The 17,748-nt window shown below is 41.0% G+C and overlaps 1 protein-coding gene across 1 annotated transcript in view; it reads right to left on the bottom strand.

Annotated features, from left to right (window-relative positions):
- The window catches only part of LOC311113246 (receptor-type tyrosine-protein phosphatase delta-like), a 609,241-nt gene that overhangs the window by 436,830 nt on the left and 154,663 nt on the right, over positions 1 to 17,748 (bottom strand). The window contains exon 4 of the mRNA XM_084156451.1: positions 13,011 to 13,034. The gene's annotated coding sequence lies outside the window, so the exon portion shown is untranslated. The remainder of the gene's footprint in view (positions 1 to 13,010; positions 13,035 to 17,748) is intronic.

The following is a 17,748-nucleotide window of genomic DNA, read 5'->3' as shown; positions in this document are numbered from 1 at the left end:
GGCGCGATCGCACAAGCCCGCGTCTAATTTTAAAGGTGTTGCCGTGCTCGCAGACGCCGATGTGTTAGAAAAGTTCAACTTTGCTGGAACAAAAGGTATTTCACGGGAAAAAAGGTTGGCAGCACCTTGCGATGCATATGCATCATCTGTACAGTATATTCCATGTATAACATCATGGAATTTATTTGGAATATATTATAAGCAGATGATATGTGAGCTGGGGGAATATCTCTGATGCAAAATATTACACCTCATGATGCCCTTGATGACAGCTCTAATATCTCTCCTTTCACTTATGTTAAACATGCTATAGCCATAATTAACATTCATGATAAGTCAATGTCCATAGGTGGCATCATATTGTTGACCAAATGTGTGAGAGCACATTTCACCAATATCTACAGTCAATACCTTTTCAACAAAGAGGTTTATACCACGTACGCACTTTAATCTCTTAAAAGCACAAGAGGGGAAATGTGTCAACCGAAATATACTTGTATTGTGCCTTGGCAAACATTACATTCACTCAGTCTTATTGTTTTGGGCTTTGGTCCCTGACAGTGCCAGTGATCTTGAAGCTTGTGGGACATTAAACCCCCAACACTTTGATTCAAATCAAATCAAATTGTATTTGTCACATGCGCCAAATACAACTGGTGTAGACTTTACCGTGAAATGCTTGCTTACGAGCCCTTCCCAATGATGAAGAGTACAAAATATATTATAAAAATAAAACAAGAGGAATCAAATACACAAGAATGGAGCTATATACATAGAGTACCAGTACCAGATCAATGCAGGGGTACAAGGTATTTGAGGTAGATGTGTACATGAAGGCAGGGTAAAGTGATTAGGCATCAGGATAGATCATAATAATAATAATAATAATAATAATAAGGTATTTGAGGTAGATATGTACATGAAGGCAGGGTAAAGTGACTAGGCATCAGGATAGATAATAATAATAATAATAATAATAATAAGGTATTTGAGGTAGATACAGTATGTACATGAAGGCAGGGTAAAGTGACTAGGCATCAGGATAGATAATAATAATAATAATAATAATAATAATAATAATAATAATAATAATAACGTATTTAAGGTAGATGTGTACATGAAGGCAGGGTAAGGTGACTAGGCATCAGGATAGATCATAATAATAATAAGGTATTTGAGGTAGATGTGTACATGAAGGCAGGGTAAAGTGACTAGGCATCAGGATAGATAATAATAATAATAATAATAATAATAATAATAATAATAATAATAATAATAATAATAATAATAATAATAATAATAACGTATTTAAGGTAGATGTGTACATGAAGGCAGGGTAAGGTGACTAGGCATCAGGATAGATCATAATAATAATAAGGTATTTGAGGTAGATGTGTACACGAAGGCAGGGTAAAGTGACTAGGCATCAGGATAGATCATAATAATAATAATAATAATAATAATAATAATAATAATAATAATAATAATAATAATAATAATAACAATAATAATAATAATAATAATAATAATAATAATAATAATAATAATAAGGTATTTGAGGTAGATACAGTATGTACATAAAGGCAGGGTAAAGTGACAAGGCATCAGGATAGATAATAATAATAATAATAATAATAATAATAATAATAATAATAATAATAATAATAATAATAATAATAATAAGGTATTTGAGGTAGATATGTACATGAAGGCAGGGTAAAGTGACGAGGCATCAGGATAGATAATAATAATAATAATAATAATAATAATAATAATAATAATACTAATAATAATAATAATAATAATAAGGTATTTGAGGTAGATACAGTATGTACATAAAGGCAGGGTAAAGTGACGAGGCATCAGGATAGATAATAATAATAATGATAATAATAAGGTACTTGAGGTAGATATGTACATGAAGGCAGGGTAAAGTGACTAGCCATCAGGATAGATAATAACAATACTAATAATACTAATAATAATAATAATAATAATAATAATAATAATAAGGTATTTGAGGTAGATGTGTACATGAAGGCAGGGTAAAGTGACTAGGCATCAGGATCGATCATCATAATAATAATAATAATAATAATAATAATAATAATAATAATAAGGTATTTGAGGTAGATATGTACATGAAGGCAGGGTAAAGTGATGAGGCATCAGGATAGATAATAATAATAATAATAATAATAAGGTATTTGAGGTAGATATGTACATAAAGGCAGGGTAAAGTGACGTGGCATCAGGATAGATAATAATAATAATAATAGTAAGGTATTTGAGGTAGATATGTACATAAAGGCAGGGTAAAGTGACGAGGCATCAGGATAGATAATAATAATAATAATAATAATAAGGTATTTGAGGTAGATATGTACATAAAGGCAGGGTAAAGTGACGAGGCATCAGGATAGATAATAATAATAATAATAATAATAAGGTATTTGAGGTAGATATGTACATAAAGGCAAGGTAAAGTGACGAGGCATCAGGATAGATAATAATAATAATAATAATAATAATAATAAGGTATTTGAGGTAGATATGTACATAAAGGCAGGGTAAAGTGACGAGGCATCAGGATAGATCATACTAAGAGTAAAATAGAGAACAGAGTAGCAGCAGCAAATGATGAGTGTAAAAGTCTGTGTGTATGTGTAATGTATATGTATGTGTGGTAGTGTCAATGTAGTGTGTGTATTTGGTGTGTGTATATATAGTCTAGTGAGTGTGCGTAGGGTCAGTGCAAGATAGAGTCAGTGCAGGTAGTTGGGGTACCATTTATTGACTATTTAGCAGTCTTATGACTTCTGGGTAGAAGCTGCCTCGGAGCCTGTTGGTCCGAGAGCTGATGCTCCAGTACCGTTTGCCGGACGGTAGCAGAGTGAACAGTCTATGGCTTGGGTGGCTGGAGTATTCTGCAATTTTTCAGGCCTTCCTCTGACACTGCCTGATATAGAGGTGCTGGATGGCAGGGAGCTCGGCCCCAGTGATGTACTGGGCTGTCCACACCCCCATCTCTAGCAGTTAAGCGCGGTGCATTTTCCATACCAAGCGGTGATGCAGCCAGTCAAGATGCTCTAGATGGTGCATCTGTAGAACTTTTTGAGCCCATGCCAAATATTTTCTGCCTCCTGAGGGGGAAGAGGCACTGCCGTGCCCTCTTCATGACTGTGCGGGTGTGGGTGGACCATGTTAAGTCCTTAGTGATTTGGACACCAAGGAACTTGAAGCTCTCGACCCGCTCCACAACATGTTAAATGTGAAGCTTCACAGAGGGTGTATATCAGATGGTAATTCATAAGCGGAGTTGTTTTTTAATTTATAAACATTATAATTTATTATGCTGTTAGAGATAATGCACGGAAAAACAAATATCTGGACATGAAATTGGCTCCCGTTGCTGCTTTTGACTTTTGACGGTGGTGGAAGGGGAGGGGGTAGAAACGGGCTCATCTTTGTTAACAGCTGGTTTGTGTCCTAGGCGTCACTGTTAATCGAGTGTGGGCATCTGCGAGTGGTCCAGTCATTGGGCACCCCCTCCTCCTTGCCTCCGATGCCGCTGCGCCTAAAGACGAAGGGGGCTCTATCCTACAGTCCATGGCGAAGGAGGAGAGAGAGGGCGTTTGGGACGGACACCTACCACCCACGAGTCTGTCGGCTCTGCTTTCATCCCGCGTCACCAGGGGTTACGAAGCCCACTCGATCCTAGATGCCAGAGCAGCTACTCAATGAAAAACTAAGATGGCTGCCGGAACCAAATGCAAAGTGACTAGGGATTCTTGTTCAAAGGACATATACAATTTATGATGGGTCAGTGAGTTCAGTGAGCAGTGAGTTATGCAAACGCATATGACAGCATGTTCCATCGGTGAAACACGTGTGAGTAACGTCTTAGTCGGGATGCATAAAAGGGGAGCCTTCAAAGCATGTCAACCCCATTGACGTTGCCAAACCCAACAGGACCGGGCACTCCAACTTCTAAGGAAGCACGTAAGCAAGGTTAATTCACTCCTGATTCGCGAGGAGCAAGTGCAAGATGCCACATAACATACGTAGTGTGTTCATTTGCATTTCTCACACGTAAAAATCTATAACGTAAAAAATGTGTCAGTGTGAGTGTGTCTTTGTGTGCAGTGGTTGTTGTGCTTCCCGAGCATCCTGAATGAAAAAGAGAAAGAAAATGAATTAAAGCACAACGTTCTCCTCCAATCAGGGCAATTTGCTGGGGATCAGTGGGGGGGAAGCCAAGGTCTCCAGTAGCAATTTGGAAAGGAGGGGTCTGGCCTATCCTCCAATACTCCCACCCCCTGCAGTTAGCCAGTGGTGGTCTCTCTCACTCTCTCGCTCTCTCTCTCTCAGCTATGAGACGTAGCAGGTCTTCACTGGCAATGACGCATGCTGCAAGGGCTTGTGTGAGCTCAGCCTTGACTGTCCCTGTCACACACACACACACCCTGGAGCCTTTTGTGAAAAATGACAGCGTGGAGAATGAGATAATAACATTGTGGCATGTGATTGTGTGTGGCGGAGTGTGTGCATACATGAGTGTGTGTGTGTGTCATAATTGTGTCCTCCCATGTGTAAAAATAATCAATCAGCTCCCTTAATACAGTGTCATTATGGGTAAATTAAAAATTCTCGTTGATCGATAGGGTATTGACTGTCATATTATGCATGTATTTAATGAATAATCCGTTTTAATTCATTTCATTGCTAATTTATTCTGGGTATTAACTATTTGGCTGTGTCTTGCTGAGAGAAAGCAACACAATGGACAGATTCCATTGTATGTTGAACACAAGCATAGATTCTCACAAACCATATGTGTTTATATTTTGTGCTCATTCTTATACTGCAATGGTGACAGAGATTGATCAAATATGGAATAGTTTCAGACATATCACGCTCTACGTTTCAGTCCGCTTTCCAAATGCCATTGTACTGTCAGAAATCAATGATAATTATGAGGGTTTAGACAAATATTGACATGACTAGGACCATCAGTGAAGGGGAACTAGTGTACTAAGCATCCAATGTTCATACATACTCTGATTCAGATGCATATCCTTGCTTGTTATAGAAGAAGTGCTATGACAACAGATTATTCACTTAAAACAGTCAAACGTATTGATGTTAAAGCTCAGCTCACCTCGACAAGAGTATTATACTTTTTCTTTCAACTAACCCTGAACACCTACTCAAACCTCATAGTATTACATTCTCCAGTCCAATCCACTCTCTCTTTCTAGACAGCTATGATGTGTTTTGAAATCCCCTTTGGTTTTAATAACAAAAGTGCCATTCATTTGAGAGTGCAAGGAGATAATCTCTCCTTGGCTACAGTGTGAACGGTGCCTTGTAAAGTGCTTTCTTATTTCTCATTAGGGCCTAAGCACCAACTATGTGAGAGGAATTAGAGGCACTGAATGAAAGCAATGCACCATTAATAATATTGCCATTCCAATTTACAAGAGTGGATTATGTTAATATAAGCATAATTCACCCAACTCCTTTTCGGGCCTCCCTGGACGGTTGCCTTCTAAATTACCTGTTCCAACGGCGTAATTAAAATGGTTCAGTCACTGATGACTCCAACTGTCGCGGGAGACAATCGCTCCCTGGTACCGTTGGAATGGAATTTAGTATTTTACTAGAGCGGGTGCCACAACGGTATAAAGCTACTGTATGCCTGTAGCAGTCAATTTCATTAGGTGTTAACACACAAAAAGATTGTTCCTCGGATCAGTTGAAATTGTGCCATTCTTTAAGCATCCTAAGACTATAGCTGTTTTAGTTGAGTGTAGTTACTGTAGAAGGGTTTCAATAGCCTCTTGGATGACAAATAATGTCAATAGCTGGTTTTCAATAATGCATACCACAACCTAGTATTTCACATCATTACCTTTACCAATATGTATGTCATAACCAAGACCAATCTGTCACTACTATAACACAAACGTCAAACCCAAACCACAATGATATAAAACCACAACTAGAAACCAGATACACCATTACACTGTGTGCTAACCAGAAAACAATAATCAGTAAAATAGGAATGGTTTGGGGCAGAAACCTAGAGAGAGGAGTATGGTATGTGTCAAAGATGATTCCGTGTCTGGGGTGGTGCTGTGCTGTGTTAGTTAGCTTGTTATTCCTGTATATCTCACTTTTCTTTATCTCCCATCCTCCGAGTGAAGCAATTATTGGGGAAAGGCAGAGGAGCGTAGGTAAATAAAGAGTGGGAGCAATCCCACATTTCCTTCATTCTTTGTAAAAAATAAACTGTATATTGTATATTTGTTTTCAGGCAGCACATACCCCTTCTGTTTCGATGGGCAGTAAGCCTCTGAGTGTGGGACAAGGTTGTCCTTTTAACATACATATATGGACATACTACTAAAAACGTTATTGTGTGCTACGGGTCTGATTGACAACCCCACTGCATGTTGTACTTGTGCTCAACCTACAATATAAAGGGTACGCTACTTGGCGCCCTCAGGTTCTGTCTGTACCGGCCTGGAGCAAAAACCAAATCATTGTACTGATTTTCTTACTTGACCCACAAGAATGTCACGGTAACGTTGGAAAAAATGCCCTACAGTACGAACATCTTCCAATAGTCAGTAGCCAGGGGACTAAAAGGACTCTTTCCCATAAAACCTGGATCGTCTTGTTCAGCACAGACCTGGTTCAATGTGTGGCAGGCCGCAGTGGACCAATTATGGCAGAAGGATTCTATTTTGGTGTTAGTACGTCAAGAGAGTGTGAGTGGAGAGAGCCGCTCTACCATAGAGGCTTTCTGTGTACAGATAGCTCTGTAGAGTAAATACATAGCTCTTTTAAAATCCATACCAGAACCCATGGGGCTTGTGTATGTATGGCTGTGGATGTAGCGAATATAAATGCCTCATTCAAAGAAAAAGATAGGAGAGTTTGGATGTTTAGAGGTTCTTGATTAAAATAAGTATTTAACGGTTTTGAGAACGCTCCTGATAGAGGATTTACTGTATCAGGTGCTGGACTGTTCATTTTTCACTGCACTAAAAGTGTCACTTTGAATGATGATTCAGAGCATTTGAAAATGTGACTAAAAGAAGGGCTGGACAACGTGGAAAAGTTTTCTTTGGTTTTACATCTCAATCTGGGAGGCAGGAAGACAGTAAATTGTTGTTTATGCAGTAGCTGTGTCCTTGCGAAAAAAGCAACTAACAGAGAACAACATGGGAGTAGTATTTCACAGCTGTGGAATATGTGACTAAAGCTCTCTCCCTTTGAGCAATTCAAATATGTAAACATGTAAACGTAATATTGCTCAGAGAGGGTACTCGCTATAGTCTCAATCTATGTTTCAAATGCAATGATAGTCAAGAACAACAAAAATCCAACAAATCTGCATCTCAACAAAAAAACGAACAACAAAAAACTAAGAAACGACAGGTTTTCTAAACGAATCAAAGTTGTTTAGCGCTACATCGGGCTTTGACAAAGCATCGACCAAGCCGGGAATGGAAGTTAAACCTACAGGCAAAAACACATCAGACTGGAGTATCATTGGAAGCAGGATGTCTCTGTTTGGCCACACATGAAATATTCCGACTGGCTAAAAGAACATCCAGCCTATGTGCCAGAATCAGAGCCAGAACGGCAGATGGATGGGTCACAGAATAACCTCTGACATTTGACCTTCAGGGAGCGAGGGGTGGATTCCATCCAACGGTCGTCAACCTCCAAAGTCTTGCCAGCAAGCTGTTGGTTTGTATTCATGTGTCAAAAAGACATGCCAAAGATGAGGCTATGCTTATGGTATTAGGAGTGAATATGGCTGTCTGTTTCCTGTAGTCATTCAGCTATTGTACTCAGAGATGACGATTGGTCAGTAATCCAGAGATGACGATTGGTCAGTAATCCAGAGAGGACGATTGGTCAGTAATCATGGATGAAATGTGACTGGTGTCTCGATATCATGTGTCTTGTTCCTTCATGGTTCTGCATGACATTTTAACAGCAAGATATCAAAAGAATGATTGAACATTTCTGATTCTACTCTAGCACGTCAACACTTTTTTGGAGTGGCACTTGTTATATAATACCACAACCTTTTGCACAACTGATTTTTTTGATCGTCACTGTTCAGTTTAATGGCGGAACCATACAGGCACAAATAAATCATAATTTTAAAGAGCAGTTAATTAACTGGACTAATTAAAAATTCTGGATTAACAATACAGAGAGAAGGCCGGGAAACTAATGCTGTGACATATCGGAAAGAGAGCAATTTCAGAGTTAAAAGGGGCACAGTTCTTTAAATGGCATGAGTAGAAGTGAAATGATTAAACACACTGTAGCATAAAAGACAAGTCAGAGGGTGGACTAGACGACACATCAACACAAGTGGTGAGGAATGGATGAAGGGAACATTAAACGTGGCAGGGTGATTAAAAAGAACAAGTCTAAATTGGGAGGTAATGTAGTCTATGTCAGGGAATTCAGCTACGTTGCGGAGTGGGGAGTGCCCTAGGGGTTAACACAGCATAGCCCTATATCACAGTGTGTCTGGCCTTGAATGCTGACGTAGGGTGAACAAGAGTGGTAGAGGTTGCCTGTTTGGGGTGGGAGGGAGCGAGTTCAATTTCATGGTTTGGGTATGAGAAGAATCAACCAGGTCGCACACTATGGAGTCAAATGCATAATGGATGATGGTAAACAACACCGGCATACTTCCCTATCGGTGATGCCATAAAGAATGTCCTCAAGGGGGAAAGGTGGGAAGCTAAGACTCAGATGACACACGCCAATGCATGCCAATGTGGTTTCCTAATCTGGTTGTGGCATTGCAACAAACCGCAAGGCCTTCGTTCTTTCTACTGTGTCCAGAAAATAACTTTTGCTCAGTTCAGTGTGTTCTGTATAAGTTTCTCCATTCGCTAAAAATAGAAATCAAACAAGAATACGGCAAGGGGACCAAAGCGCCAAAGCTTGGAATCCAGTGCTTGGTGCTTCCCCTTCTCTGTCTTGTGAAGTGTGGATCTGAGGCCCGGATGCAGGACCAGATAGATAGAGAAAGAGAGAGGGAGCCCTTAATGTGCCTTTACCATATGCTGTTAGCTACTGATGGATGTTGCTCTCTCCCCAGGCACTGAGACAACTTATCGCGTTTGCCGGTGACATCGTCGTCTCCTATAAAGTTAAAGACGAGCCATCTGTTAGAAACAACAGCCCCACTTGCGGGGACACGTGAATGTGTGAGATTGTGTGTGAGATTGTGTGTGTGTATCCCACCACTCCTAATAAACTGGCAAATGTCGAGACGCTCTGAGTCATAATAATATTTAATGCCACAGCGTACCTGCTGTCTCAGGTTAGCTGCTCTTCGTAACTAAACTGTTCTGGCACTCATGAGTTGACTGTAATGACACATGGAACAAAGACCTTTTCTGGTTCCTGTGCTAAAAAGTACTACTCCGCTGTAACATGATGAATGCCTATTGTCCTGAATCTTATGAAGCCTCTTTTAAAGGGATACTTCGGGATTTTGGCAATGAAGCCATTTATCTACTTCCCCAGAGTCAGATGAACTGGTGGATACCATTTTTATGTCTCTGTGTCCATTGTGAAGGAAGTTAAAGGCAGGTTCGCAAGCCAATGCTAACTAGCATTAGCGCAATGACTGGAAGTCTATGGGTATCTGCTTGAACTTCAAAATCACTTAGTTCTTCTTAGTGTCAATGGGAGATCCTTATTCTCATAAAAATTATTTGAGAGAGTACAACAGATAAGTCTTATAAAGGTAGATACCTATATGAATATCTTGGGACAATTCAAGCAATACAGTGTAATGTATTAGCAGTGGATGAGATTTGGTAATCAGGTCAAATTAGATTTAGAATGATGATTTTAACAATGTATTCGTAGATACTCTAATGGCAGTTGTCTACCTGGCAGTTGTCTTTGTAGCACCTACTAGCCAAAACAGTATTGTTTTGAAGTCATTTTTTCCTTCCAGTATGATGTCACATCAATTTGTACACTAAGCGGTTATGATTGCCCTTTCATGAGATAGTCTGTGTGCAAACGGCTTCCCGATGCAAATTAGAGAAACACACCGTTTGAAAATGCCACCTGTCACCTATTTATAGAATTTAACAATGTAATGGTGTTTGCTTATCCCGGCAGCCGACAATCACTTTCCTTTGCCACCGCTCGCCGAAACACTGATCAAGCATGACACAACTTCTATCTGAATGAAAGGCCTGTAAGATATAATACAATAATAACTGGCCCCCAGCTTTTCTAAAGAACTGAAGGTGTTATTTTTACTCACTGCGGAGCGAACAAAGATGAACTCTCTGTACTCTCACTGCTCTCACTCTCAGACTGCTTGGAGCCCTTGTTTCTCGGCTAGCATAATTAACCCAAATGTCCTTCCTGTCTTTAGCTTCTATTTGAAGTGTGTATGAAAAAGGACTAGGTCTTTTGATTACCGGACATTCAACGTACATTCAAAGGATGGAGCTTCAAGGATTAGGCAAAGAAAGAAGCATGCTTTTGACTTGCTATATTGTGTTGGGAGGAAGACCCAAGTGTGGATGGCGGAAATAAAAAAGGGCTGAGTGAAATGGGATGGTACGCTGCCATGATGACTGGACAAAATCCTGGAGAATCACCTGGTGATTCATTGGCAGAGATGAATCAGGAACTGTCTGCTCAAGGACATACCCAAACTCTGACATCTCTATCAAACTTCCCACATGGACAAAATCAGTAAATGTTGATGAAGAGATTAGTACTAATTTGATGACTGTTAAATGAAATAACTGGAGATAAATAATTGCAAGGCTAGCGAGATTAAACTAGGGATTTATTTTTTTAGTTAAAATGACAGACCTTCCAATGAAAAATGACTGTTTCTACATGAGCAGAACAAATATTACATTGCTCCTGAGAAGAGACTGGACGGTAGTTAAGTCAATGAATGATCAGAATTAAAATAGGTCTGTAAAGGTTAATAAGATCCAGGTACATGGTTACAGGTCCTCAGTAAATATGCCCAAACAACATTACTACATTATGTCTTCATAGTAAAGGGATTACATTGTCCCAATTATAACACTATCCATTTTGTGTCAAATGCCCTAGGCCATTATCTCAACATGTAATTATTCTGATGACTATATATTATTAATCAATCAATTAGTGCATTATGTATTATTTTGTCAATATGGCAAATGTGTCCAAAACATGTATCCGTAATAATGAGCAGTACGTATATGTGTTTCTAACCTTGAATCATTGTGAACAGGGCATAAATAAAGACCATTATGCTTCTATCCTGCTCAGTCCACCACAGAGGACTCTCTTTCTGCCATAGTGGACGTGAACCTGGAAACGCAACCCCCACAGATGCCTGGTGGTTGATGTTTGATGTTTGACACAGATGTTTGACACATTCTAAGTCTACCAGCAAGGTTCTCGGTAAATGTCCATCTGTCGGCCTCCCGCGGGTCATTATTATTCCCGGCTAGCCAGGGGTTTTCTCCTCTGAGCAGTCAGTCAGTCGTTCACTGCTGCCTTCCTCTCAAAGCACAAGAGACTGGTTACGAGTGGCAGGCAGAGCGGCACTGTGTTTTCAATTACACCACAAGGTGACTTCCTTCCTGCTCCCAATGCATCTTTACATTCAAGCTCATTCAGGAACGCTAACTTGAGAGCATTTAACATGCGCTATTCAGGGGGGCTAAGCTAACAATAGGTTAACATGCTATGGGATTGTATTGACCGTCCATTTCCTAATGTTGCTCCCCTGACCACTTCCTCCCTCCTACCTTGAGGACGAGATGATTGATTTACCCCTCTATACATTGGCATTGAGTTGACGGCTCACGCTGCCCCACTTTGGGGTCCTGCTATGGGGGATTCAATCATGTTTCTGACCCCTTCCGGACTGGTGCAGGTTTCCATACTGTTTTAGGGCTGTATGCAAAGAGGAACCAGGCTGAGTGAGTGTACCTATACTGTTCAGTCAATGGGCTAATTGTATCAGCCCAGTGAGGAATAGTCACGGCTGAGGAACACTGGAACAACTGGAACAGGAACCAGAGTGTACTCTCTACTGTCGTGTCTCAGCTGTAGTGGATGGCTGGTCAACAGGAACCAGAGAACTCTTATTTTCTTTGCTCCATAGTTAAAAGTTACACTACTCTATAAGGAAGGTACTACTTCCTATAGTATGATGTGGTACTGTGGAACACGAGTACATACTCTAGGGTACGATTATATTATTAATTTAAAAATGATAGAAAATAATGTAATTTGTCCTTGAAAGTAACTGAAGTATTTATGGTGCATCGCTCCTTATGATATGACAATGACATGACACAGTCTCTTTTGTTGTTTGTTAATATCCTTTAAAAAGGCCACTTTAAGTGTGATGCACCCACTTCCTTGACATACTCAGTGACCATGAACTGCATTAGATATATACAGTATATTTTTTCTTCCAATATTTCAATAGTTCCTTGTCCTCGTAGAGCTGTCATCACCATGGTGATGGCACCTTCCTGTCATGCCACGGATGTGTGTGATAGAGATGGTGAAGGGAGCTGTGGCAGGGGACACGTTCACCACCAGTGGCCCCTTACTATAGTTTATGTCTTTGGAAACAAATACCGGGGCTCCATGTTTAAGTCAACACTGCCGGATCCTCTTTGAACAATCTGACCCATTTGACTCTCATTTGAATAAAATGTACGCCGCTGAGAGCATAACCCGGTTGCCAGAAATAGCTAGCTTGTGTGTTGTGCGCGCTTACACTTGGGAAAACGATGGGGAGGATGGCGTAGCGTTGCATACCTTCCTGAGCAAACAGCAGCATCTACACCACCACTCCCCTACTCCCTCCTTTACTTAAGCATTCAGATTGGATACACAATGAGTTGCAACTGAAAACACCTCACTGTTGAGGAGTAGTTAGGTGAGGAAAATAACAAAATGAGTCTTACCTATTGTGGAATGGATGGACACATCTGTAAGAGACAGAAGGAGAAAAAAAGAGAAATGTCAGCAAATTACAATGTACAGCAGAGTACACTTCAATGCAGGATAAGGCTGTCACCGGGTCCTGAAAAATGTTGGTGCAGACTGGAGGTTAAGAATAGTCGCTGTCAAGAGGGGGCTGTAATTTATTAAACGACTGACATGAAACATCGGACCATTCTCCCCCGAGGATCCAAAGTTTGCACAACTGGCATTAATATTTGTCAGTGTTTCCTTCGATTCCAAGGGAAGGAGGTTGATAATAAAGACAGAAGTGTGCAGCAGTCATCCACTACGACCAAGTGTTCACCTCAACACCATTGCGCACACACACGCACACACACACACACCACCTTCTTCCACTGGTGTGTCTTTGAAGTAATTTAGAGTGCCTCAGATATCTCTAACCCTTTGTGCTACGACCTTTCCCTATATAACCCAGCGCTTGTTATTTCGACAGCTGATGTCTGGGGCGCCGGAGTTATAATACGACGGCATCTCTTTCTCTTAGTCTGCTTTATGAAGACCTTATGGTCTTCCCACCACAGTAGAAGCAGAAGCCGGCAAGATAAAATTGTTGGATTTAGCCACATCTTCAGTTTCATTGCTGTTTTCCCTGACATTCATTTTGGCTAAGATTTATATTTACATCAGAAACTGTTCCCTCTACGAGTCTACTGCTCCCAAGTACAGATTTGCTTTGCTTGTAAATGTTGCAATAAAACAAAGACAGAGAGAGGGAGCCGACAACTTCTTCAGCTCACACGAAAAGCGGGTAAGCATTGCTTAGAGAGCTCACAGAGTCATACTGTATTGCTAAGCATCATTTTCAAGTAATATGATTTATCACAGATTATGTTTCTCTCCCTGCATCTATTTGCATTTTGGTGTATACAATCTCCTGGGATCAACTGTGCTGGGAGAACGTGACTACAATGCCAAGTTGGCCTAGCCACTGGGGAATGGCTTATTTTTAGGCTGAGGAGGGAAATTAGGACTCAAACTCATGGTGCTTGGGTATTCATTACTATGCTGTTTGCTTCACACACATCCTCACACTGTCTGTTGCTGTTGTTGCTAAACAAGAGACCGTGGCTGGAGACCTTCAGAGACCACGGCGGTAAAATTGGACATGTGGGATGATGGGGGTGGGGGGGGGGTTTAATGATTTTAATAATGGATGTCTGCATTGGGAGAGAAAGAGAGACACTTCTCCAAAGAGACAGTCAGAGACAATGGGGGAAAGATAACAGGCTGTATTGGGAGTTTGGTGCAGCACATAACAGATCAATAGTGCCCTTTGAAATGTTGTACAACTTAACTTTGTAGAGTTTGAGAATGACAGAGCACAGGATACGCAACTACAACCTATATTTTGGGGCAGTAATGTCACGTACAATTACTACACAGACAGGAAAGAAGGCTGTTTCTCAACCATTTATAACAAATAAAAAAATCAACACTTTTTCTCCATCAAACACGTTTTGGGTTTTATTAGTGAGTTTTGTTCTTCCAATGAATTGAGATGCATTGATTAGAAATATATGGCCTCACCAATCAAATCGAGTAAAGCTAGCACAGGCCAACTCTAAGTGGATTAGGCCAGTGGGGATTGGTGAAAAGGAATGCATGGGGATGAACAGAGGCTCTTGTGAGTCTCCTAAACCCACAGTGTGAAAAAGAAAAACAAAGAGAGGAAGATACTTTCCCCCCCTGTTTTAAGCAGATAAGCTGCTTTCGGAGTCTTACTTATGCTGTGTGGAACCTCAATAAGATATGGAAACTTTTGATCAATCTGAGAACTACATCCTTTTTTCCCTTTCTCTTTTGACAACAGGGGATTTAGAGAAGTATGTGTCAGTCAATTTTTTATATTTACATTTTAGTCATTTAGCAGATTCTCTTACCCAGAGCGACTTACATACAGTGAGTGCATACATTTTTCATACAGGCCCCCCGTGGGAATTGAACCCACAACCCTGGTGTTGCAAGCGCCATGCTCTACCAACTGAGCTACAGGAGGCCCTACTGAGCTACAATGCGGTGAGTATTACAAGTAGACACACAGTGTTTTGTAACTGAGCACATCACAGACAGGGTTTGGGCCTTAGGACTGAGATATAATGTATTGGTGTGTTTCCACTTAAATCTGTGCTAACCTCACTGGACTTGAGTCCATTAAATAGCCACGTGAGAGTGACAATAGCCAACTTGTTTCCACCTATTCTCTGTCGGTGAGCTCCTCTTAAACCCACTGATTTATTTCAGTTCATCAGTGGGTCAAGTTTTTGGTTTAATTGCTGGGCCCATTCTCTCTCACTCACGCGTCATCACTCCAAAAGAGGGTGGGCTGCTGTGGCATGAGTGGTTGCTATTGGAAATGAAACGCAATGAACACAACGGACAGCCTTGCCAAGCCACTCCTACACCGACCGCCGGCGCCTCATGTTGTTCAATTACACCATGCCGAAAAGGCCGCTGTTTGCACCGTGTCACTATTTAACCTATTCAACAGAGTGGAATGGGAGCAGCTGTTTTTACAGCGCTACATAATGGCCTGAAATGGCTTGCTGGCGTAGCTCCAGATTGCTGTTAAAATGCCTATCAGATAGAGTAGAGAGAGGAGGAGAGCCAGAAACGGTTTACTGTACTGCTGCCTTCCTTTCATCGCTGCCACTGCAACTATCTGGGCACCCTTCACAGACGCCATGTAAACACTCTCTGATGAGGGACGTTAAGGAAGTGTTAGAAGCTACAGCTGGTCCGAGCTCAGACAGACTTGAGCTTCGAGAAGTTTACATAAACCGACGATGGAGCCAAAATAGTTTAAGCGGAAGTTATCTGGCTCTTTTGAGAACATTTAGTCAACTTTTTGACTTCAGAGTGAAGTTTTCAATGCATGACGCACAAGAGCAGATAACTCAAACTCTATCAGCTGTTGTCAGATCAGCTTGGTCCAGTTTAATGGCTACTGAGGCATGACAGTACATCAGCCATGCATACTTATGGACACTGAAGCAGATGTGGCGTTCTCTCAGCAGCTGTCTCGGGGTTGCAGATGCACAGGTTCAACACTGTTCTATAAAATCATTGAACAGCCTATATCTGGATACATGCGTTACAATAAACGTCAAGCTACACCCAATCAACTGAACATGATTGTCAATTGATCTGATTGTCACAATCCCACCCAAAAGCAAACCCAATAATTATCTAAATGTATGTAATCTATTCAAATTGAGTTGAAGTACTGCAAATCCCCTGAATATTAAAAATACTGTTGATTGAGACATCTATTCCCACATCCTCTGGAGCAGATGGTGCATAAACAAACACAAACGTGAAAGCCGAAGTCGAAAAAACCCTTTCATGGTCTGCTTTGTCTTCCAGGGGCCATTCTATAGCCATTCCCTTGTACAGGGCAATAAAATGCTGAACCACTTTAGGGGCTTTTTAAAAAATGCAGCTTTCTTTTTTTCTTGCTTGATGAGGGATCAGAAGGGAGATATCAGAGGCCTCTGGCTTCTCAGTAAAATATGACCCAGAGTTCAGAATACAGAGGACAATAAAGAGCCTCTTGCTCAAGGTAGGGAAGAAAAATTAAAATAAGAGAAAGAGACGCCTCTGGCAGCGCCGGGCAGGCCTGCCCCTTCAGAAGATGTGTTTGAGTATGGGGCATCTCCGCGGGCATCTGTGTGATGGGTTGGCGGTTGGCACCATCAACGCCTTGCCCAGATGCTTAAGGACCCTAAAGTGCCTTCTAGAAGTGTTGAGGAAACACTACATAATCTATACAGAGACTATTCATAAAAGACACACACACCAAGTTAGCCAAGATATTGAAATACATTACCCTGTCATTCAGTCAGACTGTCATAACACCCCTATAAACGTGTAATAAGCAGTATAAGCACTTCACCAAACCCTATCAACTCAAAGGCCTTTTTCATCACAACCAATAGATAATTAGGTAAAACGAGCAAACAATGTATTGCAGGATTCAAACAAGCATATTGCTTTTTATTTGTGTTTTCCTGTGCTACCTGTGTGGGGGCACAGCCGAGGCCAGATGGAGTCATTACTATGGGGCAGATGGATGAACAGAAGCATTACACCACCCCGTGCTCCCTCGTTAGCCAGTGAGGTGGCGGCCATATGCACTCATCATTAAAAATGACCTTTGACCCAGGAGCGGAGCACTCAGTGGCTGTCACTCTAATGGTCCAAGTCGAGTCCCAAGTAGAGCAGGTCGAGTCTCGAGTCAAGTCCAAGTCCTGAATTGTAAGAACAGGTCAAGTCAAGTCGAGTCAAAAGTTTTTTCAAATCATGTCAAGGCAATGACTTGTTCAACTACAAATGTTTGTCTGTTTATTGAGGCTACCAGACACCACTTTTCATTATTTTGTCTACAACACATTTTCATTATGTTTTAACAACAAATTCCAAACGCAAGCTTAATAAGTAAATTATAAATTTTAAGCAATTTTGGCATACCTAAAGACCAGTAGGCCTATGCTAGTAATTGTTGCTTGATGCCCCATTGCTGGTGACGTTGCAAAGTAAGCTTTCTGGTCACTAATCTGGATATGTGCACCCGCCTTTGCACCCGCATTTGCGCGCCAATGCTCTGTGCCACAAAGTGAGTGACAAAACGTTTACAAAACCTGTTGACATCAGTCTGAAGTCATCAGTCATCAGTCTCAA

Source organism: Coregonus lavaretus, assembly GCF_964263955.1.
Source record: "Coregonus lavaretus genome assembly, chromosome: 39".
Classification (NCBI taxonomy): Eukaryota; Metazoa; Chordata; class Actinopteri; order Salmoniformes; family Salmonidae; genus Coregonus; species Coregonus lavaretus.
Note: the sequence above shows the minus strand (reverse complement) of the source record. Positions and strands in the feature narration are given on the sequence as shown.